The 5642-nt window shown below is 51.4% G+C and overlaps 1 non-coding gene across 1 annotated transcript; it reads left to right on the forward strand.

Annotated features, from left to right (window-relative positions):
- Nucleotides 1-2378: 2378 nt before the first annotated feature.
- TRNAN-GUU lies at nt 2379-2452 on the forward strand. Its single transcript has one exon. It is a non-coding gene; the product is annotated as a tRNA-Asn (tRNA).
- The last annotated feature ends 3190 nt before the right edge of the window (nt 2453-5642 follow it).

Genomic DNA, 5642 nt, shown 5'->3' on the forward strand with positions numbered 1-5642 from the left:
ATCTCATAAACAATACCAGATTCACCTCTGTCCTCTAGTAACTTTCTCTGACATTCAAGAAACAAAGTCTATATCTGAAGAAGGTCACAGATGTCATAGCAATGAACATTTAAGTTCATGGATCTAAAAGTAACAATAAAATAATGTTGTAAGATATCAAATGTTATAACAGATAAAATAGTTCAAATAACATAGTATAATATTTTAATATATTAATATATAATATATTATTATAAATTTATTTTGTTAAAATATAAAACAAATTATAATCCATAACTAGTGAATGTAATAATGGTATTTAAATTCTATACACTAGACAGTGCAAAAAATTAAGCAACCGTAGATAGGATCCACGAGAAACAGTGTATCAAGGAACAGAGCTGTCCAGAAATAAGGAACAAAACAGTGATAGGGAGGATGATTAATCTGAAGTAGCAGCCCTTTTCTCATTTTTTAATGCCTTAAACACTACTTGGTCTCTTCCTTTCTACTGAAGACACAGTCAGAAACCTAAATAGGGACTCTTTTCCATATGCAGAGCAGTGATAAATAATGTTGCCCTCTGGTACAATGGCTCACTGGTGAGTGCTTCAACAGTCAGCCAAAGGCATCCACATTCAGATCTTTTGCTGATCTGTGGGTTTCAAGCTTGAAGAGGTAATATTTACTGTTGTGCATGTGCTTTTTATTTTCTTTTTTACCTTGTAAGACTTTAAATGAAAGACTCTGAGATTCAGTGAGGAAGGCTACTGAGAAGAAAGGTGCCAAGTGACTCTGCAGCCTCACCTGCAGCACTCCTTTCACTGTCCCAGCACATTGAGTAGGCAACCTTGGATGTCTAATGCCAGGTCCTGTGTTCCTCTCAGACACCTCACCGTTAGAGTTTGAGCTCAGTATCAGCATAGCAAAGACCCTTTTTAGATCTGGCCTCTAGACACAGAGTTTGAAAATAGTCTACATTCATTAAAACTCATGTGAATATTCATGTGTATAAAGTAAAACATTTTTGGGCCCAAAATCCACACTCAAACTACTGGTATGTGGGTTAGGCCTTTGGTCAGACTGCAGTCTTGCTAGTTCCACTAAATACCAACTTGCTTGTGTATAAAATCACAGGACCATTTTCTTGTCCTCCTACACAGAGAAAACAGAAGTGGTCCAGCCTGTGAACTGATTCTTCTGACCCTGAGAATAGCAGAGGTCTGGGTAGAAAAATATGCAGCAGTGGGCATGATGCCCCAAAAATCAGCCTTTAAAATAATTTTTTTAATTACTGTTAAGGGCTAACATGTCTTTCTCCTCCATGTTTTAAAATAAGTTGCTGGTAAGATACCAACAATGCACAATAAAAGAAAACAGAGCAGTACTGCAATAATGCTGGTGTTTAGGTAGGGCTTTTAAAGTATTGGAAAAATTGGAAAAGCTGAGCTGTAATCACTAAATAGGCAACCTAGAGTTACTTACTGGACTGAGCAATGATGTCAGACAGTGTTGAAGAGCAAATTGTTGCACAAAATATAAGACTGCCTGGTTTCAGGAGTGAGCTGGGACTTCTTGGCTGTGGATGTGCAGAGACCAGGAGATAACCAGCATCTGCTTGGGGAGCACCTGTCCTTGTGTTGTGGGTGCCATGTGCCTGCTCAGCTCCAAGGGCTTTTACTGGGCAGAAGAGCTACCAGGCAGAGCTTCAGGGAGACACAGGGACAATATGAAGCAACCGATATTGTAAGACTTCAAAGATATTCAAACAGTATCAGTACGTGAAAGCAAAGGGGAAACATTTGTTCAGGTTTGGATGTGAAACTTTGTACTTGCGGAACTGTAGGTATAGATTTACTGTAAGGTAATGTGGGAAGCAGATTTTGATAAAATAATAATAGCAACATTAGCTTTTCTTCTCGGCTGTATTCAGTCACTTAGAACACTAAATACACTTTACCTACATACATGCAGAGGGCTCCTGCCTGTTTTAGACAGTTTAACTGCTCCCTGTAGTTCCTTTAAACCAACTTTAAAATATATTAGTAGGGCGATTTTGCCATGACATTTGGGAATTATTATATAATTTGCCCTGATATTTGGGAATGATATTATTATATATATCAGCTGCCAAGAAGTAGTTTCAACTCCGACTCGTGAATTTATTCCCTAAAAAAAAGAAAAAAGAATGTTGCAGTGAACAACGATTTTGGGAATTAGCCTTTTTATTAGCCGCCGTTCCTGCTCTTTTCTCAGCACTCCACCAACACGCCGCAAGGTTTAGGAGCCCGGACTACTGGGTCCGTGGTGGCCGCCGGTCGCCGGGACAGGGGCGAGGAGGCGGCGAGGGCGCGGCGCTGAAACTCATGAGCAGCAGGGCAAAAAGCGATTCTACAGGAGTCTCTGTGGCGCAATCGGTTAGCGCGTTCGGCTGTTAACCGAAAGGTTGGTGGTTCGAGCCCACCCAGGGACGCGTTCCACTTTTGGCTCGGCGCCGCCCCCGCCGCCGGCCGTCGTTTTGTGCGTGTTCGCCGGGGGAGGATGTGAGATTAGCGCCGGCGGCCCTGCAGGCGCCGCGTGTTGCCGGGCAGGGGGGCCCCCGCCGGGGAGCGCGGCGGCGCCGCCCGCCCTCGGCCCTGACACAGAGCGACTTCCCTGCTCACGGCGCCCCAGCTCCTGCGGGGCCAGGCGGCCGTGTCCCTCCGTACCCTGGCGAAGGGTGCGGGACAGACGAGACCTACTGCTCCCTGTCCGCGGCGAAGCCGGTGTTGTGAGCGGCCCCAAGCGCTGGCGGGGAGCCGAGTGCCCAAAAGTTTGTGCATCCCGTGCCCTCGCGGCGGGAGGTGCGAAGCAAAATCCCGTCTTGGAGCTGCACGGTGACAATTAGCGATAGTGCCGGGCGATGGGGGTTTGCTCCGCGAGGCGTTCACGGCGCTCCAGCACTCGGGCGATCGCCAGCGGACAGCGTGGGTGGGAGCCGAGGCTCGGGGGCAAACGCTGTTTGCGAGGAGGATTATTGCGATTACTGCCGGGTACGACTATCGCCGGCGCTCCGCGGTGTGAACGAGCAGAACGACGGCCCCGTCTCTCCCCGGCGGACGAAGCCCGCACAGCCGGGGTGAAGCGGGGGCGGGGGGCCCGGGATCCCGGCGGCAGAGCCGCTGCGGGGCCGCCGCCGTGTCCCCGAGGCCCGGCGGGCAGAACCGGGACACCGCCGTGCCCTGCGGGTCCCTCTCCGCCCGAGGCGGGACGTGCTCCAGGCCCGTTCCCTGCTGGCAGGAGGCGCGGCCGCTCCGGGCTCGCCCTGCCCGCACGAAGCCGCTTTGCATAAATGAATGTTAAAAGCAATTACGCTGGGAGCTTCGCCTAAACGTGTCAATTAGAAGTTGGCACCTTCGCCGTATCCGAGCCCGAGAGCCGATTCCAACGAGCGCTCCGGTCGCGTGAAATCCGGCTGCCTTCCAGCCCGACCTCTGCCAGCTCTGCGAGGATCTATTTACAGTTTATAGAAAACAGGATCCGTATTAAAAATGCACCTTCCCCAGCGAAGCTGTATTTCACAGATCTTTCTGTTCAACCGCCTGGTTTGAATAAGGGATACAGCCCTCTTAAAGGTCAGGCTGTGCCATTGATTTACCATCGATGACAAGATACGGCCCTCGCTAGCCAAGATACCGGAGAAAAGACATGTATTTAGAAACACCGAAGAATCTTTTGAAAGTAGTAAACCCTAAATCGTTGGTGTGATGGCATATTTTTTTCCCTGTCATCCGCTTCTTTTTCATTTCGGTAAAACATTTTGAAAAACTGGTAGCTGTGTGCTAAGCATCAGGGGAGGTGTAGCTCATCTCCCACCTAACATCGTTAGCCACACTTAACCCGTAAATATTTCCCACTGATCGGGAGAATTTTATTTTAACTAAGGTGACAGGTAAAAATCCCCTTCTCGATAGTTCCACGTTGTTTGCAGCGCAGGATGAATTCAGCCCTGTAGCCCTGCATCTGCTACAGCCAGCAAAGCCTCGCAGAAGATGAAATCTGAAAGTCTGCAGTCGTCTGTGCTTGGACCGCCGCACTACCAGGCAGGCATCAAGAGCTTACAGGAACTGACAACAACAAAAAATTGATCGTGCCAGTGTGAAGCAGGAATGGCTGGAAAAACAGTAACAATTTAGGAACTAAAATTTACCCAACTGATAGTTCATGAGGGAGGACAGGCGGTTCCGCTCCCACAAAGCAAGTCTTGCTTTCCTTAGCAAGTCACAGATGCGTTTTACAGTGGTGGTTATTGCTGACTAGGAGGTTTGTTAAGGCTCCTTCCAGTTGCTGCGCGTCGGTGTCAAAAGTGCACCATCAAACCTGTTAAAATAGGTGCGGAGTGTGAGCATCCGCACGGCGTTCCTGCGACACGTGTACAGGAGGAGGCTCTTCCTAAGGCACATCATGGGCTCGGTAATACAAAGAGATGTTTAGGCAGCGCTTGATAAACTCATTTTGTAGAAGTGGAAAGCTCGTGCATGGGAAGTGCCTCATCCCATCTGCTCACTAACTAATTACAATTAAGGTTGTGGAGAACGGGAAACCTGTTACATTTTTCGGACTAGATAGAGAATCGAAGCTTTCTTTGTATGAAGTAAAATTTTTTTAGAGGTCAGTGAAGCTTTCAGTTCTCAACCATGAAAAGAGCTTCTCGTAGCTGTGTAATGTACCCAGACAAACCAGCCGGTTCTTGCCTTAATCCATTTATCTATATGCAGTCTAGGATGCTGTTTTAAGTGTAATGGGGGACTACATCATCTGATGCTTTTAGGAAAAAGACTTGACATATTCAAAGCGACATCTTAACAAACACCGAGATACGTTTCAGAGTAAATATTTCCAACCGATATTCCAAGCAATTTCTACGGTATCTGGGGAAGACTAGCTGTCGATATGTCCGAGAGAACCCAGAACCAGCGGACCGCCGGTTGTCTGAGCCTGGCATCCCCAATGCCTGGATAAACCCCAGTACCCGCAACGCGCCGCGGCTCTTTGTTCGCGCAGCGATGGGACGGGGACGCGGGGCTGGGGGCGGCCGGCGGACACAGAGCTGGGGACAGAGGGGACAGCTCTGCCGCGGTCCCACGCCGCGGGCAGAGCCCGGGGGCTTCGCACGCCGTGGAGGGGGAGCCACCGCCGGCCTCCTGTGGCCCGGCCCTGCGGGACGGGGGGCTTGGGGGAGCCTGGCGCTCCCCGCGGGTGCAGGACCCCTCCCGCCGCGTCCAGCGGAGCCCTGGGGGATGGGGAGGGCACGGCTGCCCGCAGTGCTGGCGCCCCCGGCCCGAGCCGACCTCCGCCGCTGCTCGGGACACTCACACACACGGGGACACGCGGGGACAAAAGAACTCCCCCCCCCCCCCGCTAGGGGAAGCCCAGGGGAGAGGTGGGCTGTGCGTGGGAGCCGGGCGGATCCGCGCCGCCCCCTCCCCAGGCTGGGGCTTCCCTCTGCCTCCTGCCAGCAGGCAGGGCCGCGCCGAGCCGGGACCCCCCCGGGGCCGCCAGCGGCAGCGGAACCGCGGCCCCGCCGCCCCCCCGGCCCCGCGGCCGCCCCGCCCCGCAGCTGCTCCGTGTCCGCCCGGGAGGGGACGCGCGGAAGGCCAGGTGCGGGGCGCGGGCTCCGCCGC

This window comes from Corapipo altera, unplaced genomic scaffold (genome assembly GCF_003945725.1).
Source record: "Corapipo altera isolate COAL_440 unplaced genomic scaffold, ASM394572v1 63, whole genome shotgun sequence".
NCBI lineage: Eukaryota > Metazoa > Chordata > Aves > Passeriformes > Pipridae > Corapipo > Corapipo altera.